Below are 14544 nucleotides of genomic sequence, written 5' to 3'. Positions count from 1 at the left end.
TGTTGTAACTTTCAAAGCGTATGCAATATTTTGATGTGTTGAATTGGAAAAAGGGTATAAACCAATGTTTAAATTATGATGAAATACAGGAATTTGTGGTTTTCGAGTCTAGTTAGCAGCTGACATCCTTTGGGCAGTATGGTGTGTTGTGTCTAAAATGACTAGGTAATTAAATCTCCTTTCTTCAGGCCTTGTTTTCATTATAGGACAGAGTTGTTTATGGATTTTTGTGTGCAAAATGTGTCCTCTTGTACATAATCTTTGCAGTGTTAATATCTAACAATACAGAATCTCATGTCTAGTAGACAATCCGTATAATGTTACAGCTAACAAGCAGCGTGGCGGCTAATAACTAGCACTGCATAATAACGTTTATTGTCATAATTGGTAAGTTATTTGGGGGATGTAAAGATTAAATGCATTAATTTATTTACGATGTAGTGAAGCCGATATTATTATTATTCTTATTGTTGTAAAAGTTTTTCTTCACAGTCGTGTGGTGGCAGGTGACTGGTTTTAGTCCGTGTTGAGTCCGGGCCTTAACAAAGGGCCAAAGGATCCAACATCTTCCTCAGTTCCACTAAGAGAGGACCTTCCTCAATATGTGAGCTATTCCTAAGATGGCTGTCTTCTGTATAGTCTCAAAATACATGTTCAATCCCACCTCGGCCAAGTATGCTATATGCTTCATTGATATTGTTCTGAGTGCACCAATTACTATTGGTATCAATTCGGTCTTCACCTTCCACAGTCTGTTTTTCTCGAACCCAAGCCTTTTGTATTTACCAATCTTCTCATCTTTCTTCTGTACTACACTTGTGTCTCCAGGTATTGCTATGTCTATGACCTGTCAATGTTTGATTTCTTCGTTTATTAGTATCAGTATTATTATAACTATTATAATTATTATGTCTGGTCTGTAGGGGTTACAATAACCCAGCATAATAATTAGCCCAATCAAGCATAGCTCGTCATTCTGACCAACAACATTCGCATACAAGGATAACTGACTGATAGGTCAATTAAGAATATTATAAATGAGATAAAAGATAAAAACTAACCAAAATGTAATAAGAATAGTAGCAAATCTGCCACAATACTTTTTACCTTTACACCTCGTCCACAATAATCTTATTTAATCGCTCTTTACTGTGATGAAAATATACACTTCCATCAATTTAAAGACATGTACAGAGTTTTCTTAGACGAAACAAAGTCGTTATTCAAAAAGCTGTTTATGTTGTTTCATTTACAATAACATTGATTAATCAATTGAGTATTATATGCCGGAATGAAGTGTTGATATCGCTAAAAATGCATAAACTGGTTAGATCACTATTAGTATGCTGTCCCCGTTCATTTGCGACAATATAACATTATATTATTACCGCGGGAATTTTTGTATGTTGAAAATCAAATACGTGTGCTTAACAGATGTTTAATTAAAAATACCATTTGGAAAATTTAAGAAGAGGCCAAATTATATTTTGTAAAAGGATTGACACAAAAAATTTCATGACATGTCACACGTGCTTTAATGAATATGGTTTTATTTGATAGGTCCTATTTTTCTTTTTATACACTTATTGATTGGTTGATTACATGTATTTATTAGTTTTTATTTAGCTATTAAACAGATAAACATTAAATACAGGCTTTATTACGTTATTTAGTAGCAATTAATAATTTTGTTTAGCGATTTAATCATTTTTCAACTGACCAGAGACCAACAGTGATAATTTTTGCTGGTGAAATGCGTTAAATTACTATATTTAATACTGTATTGCCATATAAAGTTAATGTGACATTTAAGGTTATTAATTATCATGAAACCTGATATTACAGACAATAAACTGTACTATTGAGATAAAATATTGCTTTGAAATCAACAAAACCTTGTCGCTGTTGAAATTCTGAAAAAAAGATCTGTTCAGACTTGCCTAAAATGCTGTATATAGGGAGGCAGCGTGTCTCGATATCTCTTAGTTACGTTGGCTATTGCAGTACAAATCGAGTTCTCCATGACTGTATTGGCATGCGTTTAATTTTATGTTTGCTCATGAACGCTAGAATAAATTTTCAAGTCTAGCTACAGATACATTATTACAGTTATAAATGTCTCAAACATCTCAAATAAGGATAATTTAACGTTTGGCATATCAGTTTCCTCTAAATGCTGTGTAAACATCTAAGTACCGACTATGATTCTGCCAGTCTATGGTAACTAGGTTATTGCCTGAACTTACTTCATTAAGGCTTTTGTATCAGCAAAGTTCTCAGTTCCAAACTGAAAAGTAATTTGTAGATAAAATAAGCAAGTCGCATCTTTGAAATGAATATGTTGGTATAAAGCTGAAACCAACTACATTTCTAAAGAGTCATGCATAGTCAACATTATCTAGTCATTATTAGTATAAGTTTGTAGAGATAATTTTATAGGTCACATTTGGTTAGTTGATTTAAGTGCAACACAAATGGATTTTCTTAATTGACAAAACTGCGTACTCAAAACAACGAGATTTTTGTTTGAACTAATTAATTAACCCACTGATTCTAGCAAAGGGTTATTAAGGTTACTTCCACACCTAGTTTGCGTTTTTTAGTGTGAACTCACCTATTTTCACTTAGTAGGGAGGAGCATAGAATCTTTTGACTAGCTATCAATATTTGGCCCGTAGGAATTGAGTCGAGTGAAATATTACTTGTCAATACAGCTCTTATTAAACCCTCATATGCCAATCTAGCAGAACAAAACTTTTGCAAAGGTAAGAGCGAGGCAAAGATTTCATCCACATGTTATGCAAATTAAGTTTTGCATTATCTATAAAGCTAACATATTATTATATAATTTTAAAGGCTTCAAAATTTTCACCTCAGCAAAATATTTTCATTTAAAAAATCCATCCAAGATATGGCCCCTCACATGTTTTTTGCTCATACAGTAGGAAAACTTACTCTACTGCAGTAAATTCAAACACCTGTATGTATCATAGGACTCGACCTTCCTTTGAACTAACATGTACTTATATACTGTGTAGTACTGTGTAATCCTTCGGTTCACTTATCATAACCTTTGGTTCACTCCACTTATCATAACTGCCTTGACTAACCCTGACAGCCGGAAGATCAGACATCGATATAGTCTGAGTGTCATGCATCCCATCATTCAACAGCTATTCTTTTCTAGTTATTTGTTTCAAGCCTGATCAATTGTGAGTTCAATCATTGGCTAAGCGACTGATAATGAGACCCACATAATACTTTGGGTTAGCGATTCCCTTTGTAGTTACCCTTCCTTGTACTCCGCATTTGACATAGAGTGTGTGGAACATAGGCCTATCCCTTTCTACTTTCCAATGTTTGTTATATTGATAAATGTGTGAAGCAAAAAATTAATCAGACATTCAGATAAGAATTATATTATTATTTGTTGCTTTCATATTCGTATATATCTTTTGTGCAATACTAAAACAGAATATGAATCAATTGTTGTTTGTCTCATTTAGTAAGCTCTTATTTTGGTGAAGTATTATTTGCCAAATATTGGTTCACATGATCAGATTGCAGTCTAATCATTAGACCAAGTCAAAACAAAACAGTAAAGTAGTGACCATCTATATTTGATACAGGGTCTTCGGTAAAACCAGAAGTATTTGTCATAAACTAGTGATACTATAAGTTTTATATTGAGCCTTTTAATGGCCTTTCAATTTACATGACAAAACAATAACCAAATTTAATATGTTAGAGAAATAAACTGATTCCAATCTACGGCGTTTTCTCTTTTTTTAGCTTTTAAGAGCTTGTAATCACAATTCCACGTATTTGGCACTTACAACACAACAGAGTAAGACATGGTGGATATTTTGATACCAAATAACTGTAATGCCAAGTTTGTTGCAAGTCAACCTTTAACGATATCCTTTCTTGCGCTCCATAGAGTGATTGTAACATATGGCTAAAAATGTATGAACATATATACTTAAATGTTTTGTAGCAAAGAAAAACTTTATCTTTTTTTGCAATAACATATACCTATATACTGTGTAGTACTATGTAATTCTATTGCATGCTCTATACTTATCATAACTGCATTGACTAGCAGTAACAGCTGTGAGCTGATGTGAGTATGAGTAGTGCAAATAACCAATTATACATGTTCATAACTATTCCTTGTTTCTGTATATGTAGTCATTATCTGTGTAGCCATTATCTAATCATATGTTGAGGGCGGGCCTGTCTTTCATTACAAATTTTCATGTACCTAGCTGATCTTTTGACCTGGGTGAACTGGCTAAGATATATATATATATATATATATATATATATATACGTAAAGTATATGCTGCACAATTTGTTACAAAGAGCTCAATAATAAATCAGAGTCAAATCATAAAATATGTGTAAGTCGAACTTCACTCTATAAGTTGAACATTTTATTACTAATAGTTTCATGCGGTACAATATGTATCACATTCTTCAGATAAAATGTCTACAAAAAATATATATATTCTATATATATATTTATATTTACATAAATATATACATATATTCTTTAACTAGTTTTTTATGGTAACACAAAAATGCGTGAAGCATTCAATAATACAAAATTTGGTGGTGCAGTTTATTTTGAATGAAACTAAATATCTTTCAAAGATACTGATTGAAAATTATGATTGCAAATGTTTTGTTCGCATTTATTTACATTTTCCTACTTCCAGATTATAAAATTTGCATTTTAGTGATTTGATATCTGATTAAGATTTTTGTCAGAACTTCCCAATTTTTGGCATATTTATTTTTGTTTTAGTGTAACTCTTTTTTTCTGAAATTAATTGGCTAAAGAAAGAATTGATGCAGTTTGTGATGCCCAATAGGTTTGCAGTACATTATGCTCATTTGCAATCTATTGTTTACATTAAAAGTTTTATGTCTATATGTTATTAATTTGTTTCTTTCATGAGATTTCAGTTGACTAAAAAAACCGATCAAATAACCAAAACACTTTGTTTCCATTTGCACAAGTTGAATTACTGTGTGAATTGAGTGTTTCTTATGGAGATTCGCGTGAAGCGGATTGACTTCAGCTCTTCGTTAAAAAAGGTAAGGAGTTGTACACGATAAGTTAATACTTACCGTTGCAGTTAATGACGCATTGGTTTGCGACGCAAATACATGAAACTGGCTAGACCAAGAACGACGGAAATATTGAAAATAATTTAAATTAAATACCTTGTGCATTATTTTAATACATATCATTCGCAAGTGCTGTTTCCACTAACAGCAAGCATCATGATTTTGATCAAGCGTTGCGAATCGCAAACCTTGCGTAGCCGGCCGATTTGTGCCGTTTCCATGATGCGACTAAGATGCGGATTACCTCAGATTGGCGGATAAATAAATAATAAATTGATCTACAGGAGACTCTCACCATGAGTACATTGTGTGAGTGATGTTGATTTGAAGTTGTGCACACTTTGAGTTACCATGTGGTGAGTATTTCAATGGACCTTCGCATATTGCAGACTCATGTAGCTACTTACCTAAAAAAAATAAGCAGTTACATACTAAATGTCATAACAGGACACACCTACATATCTTGCTGGCAGCATGCTTTTGAAGTAAAAATGACAAAATTGTAGAAATGTATGAAATGGAATACACGTAGACTGTGAGGCATTTCTTGTCAATCCTTCGTGAGTGTTGTTTCCATATTAAAAAAAAGCAATGGATGAAAATTTGCAAGTAAATAAAATTGCTTGACTTGTGGATTAACTTTGTTTTGGAAACATTGTGAGTTTAATTAGATTGATAGTTAACTCTTTCTATAGCACGATTTTTCCAAATAGTCAACATCTTGAAGCAACGAATGAAGTATCTTTTGTTGAAGCCATTGTATTGACTTAATTTTCTGCTTTGATTACACTTTTTATGTGCCAGCTTATGTGAAAGATTTACATGGCAAGTCTGACGTTATCTCTCGTGTACCAACTATTCTGACATGTCTGACCGCTCTGGCATGTACTGAAGAGCTGTGTAAATTAGCTAACATTTTGCAATTAATATTTCAACACTCAAACTGAGGGTGGGCACAAAAACACGTAATACTGTCAGTCTATTACTCTACGCTGCCCAACAAATATTTTGGAGACACAAATAACTTTTTTTTAAAGTTATCTCAGGTTACAGTTGCATATAACCTAATATTTTTAGTCATAATAATATGGAAGGAAGCGAATTATGTCATGAAACTAAAAATTCACTAAAGTAGTTTACATCCGTTTTCAATAGCACATGATTTGAGACAAGGCTTGTTTCCTGGTGCTATTGGTATAATTTTAGCAATGTTGAAAAGATACCAGATAACAAGCAGCACAATAAAAGCGAAACATCTAATGTGAGGCATAGCATTAAGCAGTTTTAAAACAGAATAAAAATGATGTATCTAGTCAGATGAATGAGCTTTTTATTTAAATCTAAAAACTTGCTGAAGAAAATCTGTAACCCTTTTTTGAACATAAATTTGTGTCAAGCTATATATATAGGCTTCGCATCTGTGCTGCCTTTATTCAAATGGCAAATGATCCAAAACAATATTGACCAATATTGAGGTGCTTCTATTTCACCCCTATCCAATTCCTGAAGGTCGTGCATCAAGGTGAATTACATTTAACACACATCTTAAGTTAGTACCTTGGCAGTCTGGTGTGCCATGAGCAATTGTCAGGTGTGCTGATGAAGCATATAAAATGGCTCTGAGCGCAGCTTTTCTGAACTACCTAAAATTGGTCAGTTGGTTGAAGTGATAAAATTTGTTACCAACAATCTCAATGTTGAGACGTTGAATCCCACTTTTAAACATTTTCTATTTCAACTTGTAAATCGTGGCTAGAAATTTTGACACGCAGAGAACTTACATGCTTTCGTATTAATACGTTACAGTTTCCTAGAAAACAATTAACCAGAGTTAATGAATTTTAAGAATTTTGTGTTCCACGGTTTAAATTATGCCTTAATATCCATTCTCTCCGATGTTATATCATTCTTGCTAACTGATATTTTTAGCAGCATTTAAAAAAAAGGCGTTAACAACCAATGAAACTGAACCCATGCAAACCCTTTTTCTGAACTTTTACTATAGGTAAAAAGTATAGTTAAATAGTACATTCATACTGCTTATAAAGCATATGTGATTACTTTCTTAGCACGAAACAGCGCAGATAACAAATGGAGTCTTAAAAATAAGAATTAAGAATTTAATTATCTACGCTGACATCAACAGTTAATAACTTTACATGATTAGAAACTACTCTATTCAAAACATAATTAGAAAAAAAATAGAATTATAAAAATAAACTTTGTCAAACTTTAAAGGCTGCGTTTCAGTTTCTGCTTTAATAGATGGTAGATTTAGTTGTATAATAAAAAACTATGTTTTTACCAATATCTCATGTTTCTAAAAGTTTTCCCAATTTCCTTAACTTCACGCTTTTTGATTTATCTTCATGTTGAACTAAAATATTTGCTTTTAGACTGAATCACACCACGTGAATGCCAGAGGAAATCATCATTGCAGGCTTATTAGAATAGTACAGCCTCTATACATTAACTATAGGCCTTCAACTCTAATTAGAAATACAATGGTGTGAGACTATTTGGCTGAGACAGTTATGAAGAAGACAAAAAAATGTTATTTTACAATCTAATATAATTTATTATGCCGACAGCAATATGATAAATGACATTTAAACAACATTCGACTTTCAAGTATGTGTTCTACTGAACTACACAGAAACTATTGAAAATATATATAAAACTTTTCATTTATTTGTAAAATAATTAGACATGCTACAAAACTGCTACAACTCAAAAATATTAGCTGCTCTTACCACATAAGATCATAACAAAATACAGTCATTTTTTCAAATACATGTACATATAATCATAAAATTAAAAATTCCAGCCATAATCTATTGTTCAATAGAATGAAGCTTACACACACAAATAGAAATACACAGCTTTTTAACCTTTAACCTGTATTCCGGGTTTAGGTAAGCATAAAAAGCAATATTACCAACACCATACAAGGTTTGAAGGCAGACAGCAATCTGTGAAGCTACATATTGTATTTGCTGATGACCAGGAAACTTAAGAAGATAGCAAATCAGACCCAAAAAGAGGGGTAGAGCTGAAGCATAAAGCATTACAATTGTTCCAATAACATAATCAGATGTTTTGATCAATATCCGATCTTTTTCCTCTAAGGTTCGCTTTTTCATTCTTTGAATTTCTTTCAAAACTGCTGTCAGCCAAAGGCTTGTCAACAGAAGTGCAACAGAAAAATTCACGTGAATAACAATAATAGCGACATTTCCTTTCCAATTAACAGCATTTGGCTGTACTTTACCATTCAAAAGACAAGCTATAGCGGAAGATGTTGATAAAACACTTGAAAAAGCAAAATTGATTATCCAAACAAAAAGCAAAACTTTCCCGATGTGGTTTGAAAATGTTGAAGTGTTGTACTGGAATGCTTTGCAAATGGCGTAGTATCGATCAAAACTTGCGAGAGCCAACAGACTGTAACGGCTTGTAGTAGCAGCTATGGTGATTCCTTGGCAAACAGCAGACATGGCATCAAACAGCGGTGATGGCAGATGTGGGAGTAGAGGGCTGAAGAGTGTTGTCAGACTACAGCTGGCTACGATGTCAGCTACCGTCAAGTTGATCAAAATCAGAAAATAGTTACTTTTACGAGGCAAATCGGTAGTCCTTAGAACAAATATATGTAATACATTGGCAAGTGCAATGAGAATGTTTATTAATATTATTGTCAATGAATAAGTGGCGTGGTGTTCTCCAGCGCATAACCTTATTGCTGATAAGTTTTCTGTAGACATATTGCTTAGCAAACTCATTGCGCAGGGCACGGCTTGGAAACAACCTGTCAGCGAGGAGAGGTTTAGGTTTCTTGTAACTGTGTCTGAATGTTATTCTGCAATAGTTAAAAAACAATGATGTACCCAATGATGTATTCAATGTAATATAAGGATGTAATATATTCAATGATGAATGATGTACTATTAAACCTTTTTCAAAAAATCACAAAACAACTGCATTTAATAAAATACAGTACACAGAGATCATTTTAGTTGAGCTTTCAGAAAACAACTGAAAAAATTTAAAATCACTACTTTTAATAATGTGGCAATTGGCTTGACTCGGCAAAGTTTTTAAACTAATAGAGTTTTGCTATTCCAAATTTGTTTATTCTAATAAAACCTGCCAACATAGATATATTAAGCTAGTGGTTTTCTACTTTCAATACATGTCTCAAAAGTTTAAAAGAATTATTAATAAAACTCGAAAGTAATATTTGCTGATTTTCATATGGCAGTACAAGAAAAACTCTCTGAAAAATTTCAATGGACATTTTAACTGCATCTGTTTCAAAGAATCCCAAAATGTCATTGAGTTGATATGTGTGTATGCGCGCACACGCCCACACATTTATCTGTGCATGTGCGCACCTGCATGCGCGAGCGTGTGTGCGTTTGTCAGCTTGCATTGACACTATACCGTTAAAATTATATCTTGTTCTGTTCTCAGTTTCAGCTCATATGGTAAGACACATAACAGCAACTTGGCCAAGCTAGATTGAAAAAACCTGTGACACAGCCCGACCGAACCCAGAAAACCATATACTGAGATATTGACAAACAAATCGAATTGGTTGGTAGTTAACATAAAAAAAGACATGCCAGTCTTGAGCAGGCCCGTATTCCCTGGGGCGGCTGGCCGGCTGAGCCGTCCCAACTTTTTTAGGAACTTTCTGCGGCTAAGTACAGTCAAACTCAGATAATACGCCCTCAGATAAAATGTAACATTTCATCTCAAACACAAGGTTAACTCGAACGGATTTGTTTGGTCCGTTTCCATGCAATGATAAATTGCTTTAGATAACTCGACCTCAACATCATTTATTCGAAAAGTTATTTGCCCAACGGCTATGGAGACGGTTTTTATTGCTGTAGAATATCATTTTATTCCAAGCCATAGAGACAAACATCAACTTTTAGTAGTTCTTAGGCATCATTACTATCATCATCAGTGGCAAAATATTCTTGTTAATGACCTTTATAAAGGTTTGCAAAATATCAAGTTTTACCAAGCATCCGCTTAGCCATGTCTCATCGAAAGCGTGAAAACCTCCAAATGAACTTAAAATAAAATCGGCAAAATTTATCTCTGTTAAAACGATCAAAAGAAAAAGATGTCTTTTTTCTGAGCATTTTAACTGCGGTCAAGTTTTGCCTATTTTAATTTAAAAACGTCTCGTCAGTCACATCACCTAAAACAAAACTAATCTCAAAAAATAGAAAAATGTCGATACTTTCCGATAAAAAATTTTAAAACTTCACACGAGAGGCCTGACTGAGGCCCTACATAAGAAAAACCTGTTGGGGGCTTACACCGCCCCCTCAACACTACCAGGTGTTGAGGGGGCCTACTAGTCGCCTAACATTAGCCACCCTAAATTGCAACCAGTGAACACAGGCCTGGTCTTGAGTTTTGTAAGTGAGCATTATCCATATACTGAGGGCTGCAAAAACAAAGGAGAGCATTCACCCAAGAGCTTTGATATGCATATTACTTCTTTTGCAAATACTTTCATTGTAACTTATAATTACATAAAAATATGTGTACTTATCATTTTTAAACAGGCAGTGGTTGGTACGTGGTGGTTTAAAAAAAAAGCAGGATCACTAGAAACATTTAACCTAGTGGCAGCAGTAGGATATTGTAGAGCCGTGCTTTCTACAAGCATCACTAATTGGCAAAACTTGAGCTGAATTTATTGACAACGTCTTCAAAATTTCAGTAGAGAGCAAACTGGAAAAAAATCAAGTAGTGTCTTAACCCTTTTGCTGCCAAAAACGCATAAATGCGTTTTCTATGGTTGAGTGCCGTAGATGCATTATTGCGACTTTCCCAGCAACTGTGTTGTAACTTCATTTCATTCTTTGTTGACAACATAACCCACGGTATTGAGGACTTTCATGATATTGACAACGTTGTTCACATATATCTCTATAAAATTCACCTAAAATAATGAATCAATTTTAAACTTCTGTTTGAAAACTACTAACCTAAAAACGAACCATTTTGTGTAAGTTTTGCTGAGAACCGCGCGAGTCAGAAAACAGGTAATTGCTTATGTTGATGATGTCATAGCCAATTCAGAATGAAATTTTCATGATTATACAGATAATTCAAGTAGCAGCAGTGACTCTGATAGTGGTGAAAGTAATATTTTTGTAAAGAACATTGTGGAGGATCGTCTTGGCTTTGTAGTGATCGCTTCACATAGCTTTATCATCGCACAAAGTATAGATACATTGAATTTTCTGCATAGTAGTATTAGTTAAACTGTTGGCAAAATAAAATATGTTACAAAAACATGCTAGATAGAATTTGAAATTGAAAAAAATATTGTATACATATCTTGAAGCAATATAGGCAATTTTCAGTAAAATGGCTGGCACTAGGCCGTTAGCTAAATTTGTAAATGGATTGCAGTAAAAAGGTTAACAAGACACGAGAAGAAAGAAAGAGAGAGATGGCATATTTGATTGGCTGATGGAATGCATCTGACAATGATCAAATTTTGAGTTAGCACACTTTCACAATTGAGCCTCAAGGCTCAACTCACAAATAAAATGGAAATGTATCGTTTCCCTAGCATCGTTTACTTACTGTAGAATTGAATTTGCTTGACCAATTCTGATTAAATTCAAATGACAGTTTATTCTCATCATAGACAAATCAAATTTGATTCTTTATTTTCAATAAACAAAATGACTCAATGAAAATTTTTCGATGCTTCCATTTACTATTACTATATCAACTATTATTAGTGCTTGAAAAAGTTCACCACAGACATTGATATTTTAAGCGAACCGCTATGTTATGTGATAAGGGCTAGAGTAAAGATGTCAGTGTATTCCAAGGTTTCTAACTGTAAATGTTTTCAGAAGGCTTTTATATTACTTCGTATATTTTATTGATTGACATTATGTAGTAGTAGCTGTGTTTCGCGGCTTGGCCTGGGTATTAACAATCAGCATATAAGCAATGAGAAGTAATGAGAGTTGCCTGCCACTTGCTATTAGCCTAGCACAATGCCAATGAAAAATTTTAGTAAGCTAACTAATGACAATCACTTACTTACACAATCACCCTGAGTGGTATGCAAAACCATTGGGTATTTGCTTTCATATAGCGAGTTATATCGAGCAGTTGACAGCTAAATCCGGGTGGCCTAATAGGTAGTGTGTTGGACTTGCAAATGGGAGGATCCGAGATCCAATATTTTTGATCACGGATTTTCTATGCCAAGATTGTAATAGCTATAGCCGGAATGCAGACGCACGACGCACGACATACATACTTTGAGAAATAGATATACATATATATATATACATATATATATATACATATATATATATACATATATATATATATATATATATATATATATATATATAGAACTATATTTTCCAACTAGGAGGCTTCTATCAATATATAATCCATGTTAGGAGGCTCTGAAAAATTAGGAGGCGTCCAGGGAGCCTCCTAATTCTAGCAGTGTTTATAGTGCTTAACAACCCTATAGAAGTATTTTAAACATGATTCCCATAATTGCCTTATATATCTATATTCATATATATGGAAAAGAGGAGACAACTCCAACAAAAATGTGTAATTTTCTATCAATAAATTACAAACTCTAGGAGGCTCTTATATATGGAACTAGGAGGCATATATCAGTTTTAAAATATTCTTACTTTTAAGTGTTTTGGTATCGTTTCAGTTAATAGCACAATCTATTTAAAAACATATTGCAATAAGCTTATGACTAATCATCAGCCAATACAAGGATTTAGCAGCTATGTCGGATACAGTCAGTTTTGCTAATATTCATGATAGCTTTATTAGATTTGGGAAATAAAGTTGTATATTAACAAACTACAATACATTACAATTTATTTGCTGACCCTCTTTATGGTTTTCAAGACTGCCATTTAAGCACTCTCTTTTTTTGCACGGTTTCTCATTGATCTGCTCTTTTATGTGAAAATTCACAATAATTGCACATTATGGTTTCCACTGATGTTTAAACATGGCTGTAGTAAAAGTTTAAATAAGTGTATAATCAGTACAATTCATATTTTTGCTGCCGTTGCATCCAGCCACAAAATAAATTTTTTTTTGAAACTTTTCATCCGAATGCAATACCTGAAAGATGGTTTTTTAGTCGAAGAATTGATTTTTTAAATTTATTGAAATAAAGTGGCAAAAGTATAACCACAGTATATAACAGCTAGCGAGATGTGGCTGTTATAATGTGGCTGTGGCTGTTAGGACTATTAGTTCTTCCTTCACCCATGTAGTCTACTAGAGCTTGGTAGCAGCGGAATAACTACATGTAAGGGAGCACGTCACATTTGGTAAGTTGTTCATGTTATTTTAGTCAATTTACAGCTTATTTACTTGAAACATACAGTTGTAGAAAAGCAGTATAAATTTTATTTAATAAAGAAATAGGACTAGCGTGAAAAAAGTATGTTTCAATTATTATAATTTTTAAGGAATGTATCACAGAACACGTTTGATATATATATTTTTTACACCTGTTTATGTCATCCAACTGCTGATATTGTTCTGCATAGAAAAGTCAAGAAAGTTCAGCATTATAATACCATAAAGGAGAATATCAAAACTTTTTGTAAAATCCTAATTTTGGACTTTATTATTGTTACACGAATGTTTGGTTTTGTAACATCAACACAGACACGCCAGCTGACAATTAATAGTTATTTTAGTGAATCAGTTAATTCTCTAACATTAATCTATTTTCAGTTATTAATATAATAATTTTTGATGTTTTTATATAATGATAAGTAAAGTTATTAATGTGGTTCTACCAACAGTCAAAACTGTTGTTAGAATATCATGATCATTATGTAATTGTATTATTGTTATCATGAATAGTGAGAGTTTGCGTATTTCAGTTATGATTTTGTAAGTAATAGTAGTACATGCATAGGCATAAGCAAGTAAGTGGTGTATATGCGGCCTTTGAATTTTAAAACTTTTAGTATTTAGTTTGAATTTTGTGTAGTAATTGTGTAGTAATTAAGAGCTTAGCTGTTTTATAGAGCTTCAGTAGTAGGAGGCAGACATTCAAGTTTGCCAAAAAACCTAACCAGTGAACTAAAATGTGTATTTTGCATTCATTTTGGTTTGTATATCTGTTTATGCTATTTGAATTATCTATTCATTTTTTTTTAGAAACTTGGTAAGCATTAATGCCAGTATATTCATCAGATGGCAGAGAGTATTAGACAAAGTTGGATGTTCTTTTCTAGAAAAGGTATGTTGCTAATTACACGTTGGTTTGCATAAAAAATATGTCAAAATAATCAAGGTTTCATCTACCGAATTGTATAATATTTTTTAACATGTACATAAGTATAGATT

The sequence above is a fragment of the Watersipora subatra genome, chromosome 8 (genome assembly GCF_963576615.1).
Source record: "Watersipora subatra chromosome 8, tzWatSuba1.1, whole genome shotgun sequence".
Lineage (NCBI taxonomy): Eukaryota > Metazoa > Bryozoa > Gymnolaemata > Cheilostomatida > Watersiporidae > Watersipora > Watersipora subatra.
The sequence above is the reverse complement of the archived record's forward strand: the minus strand, read 5'-3'. Positions refer to the sequence as shown.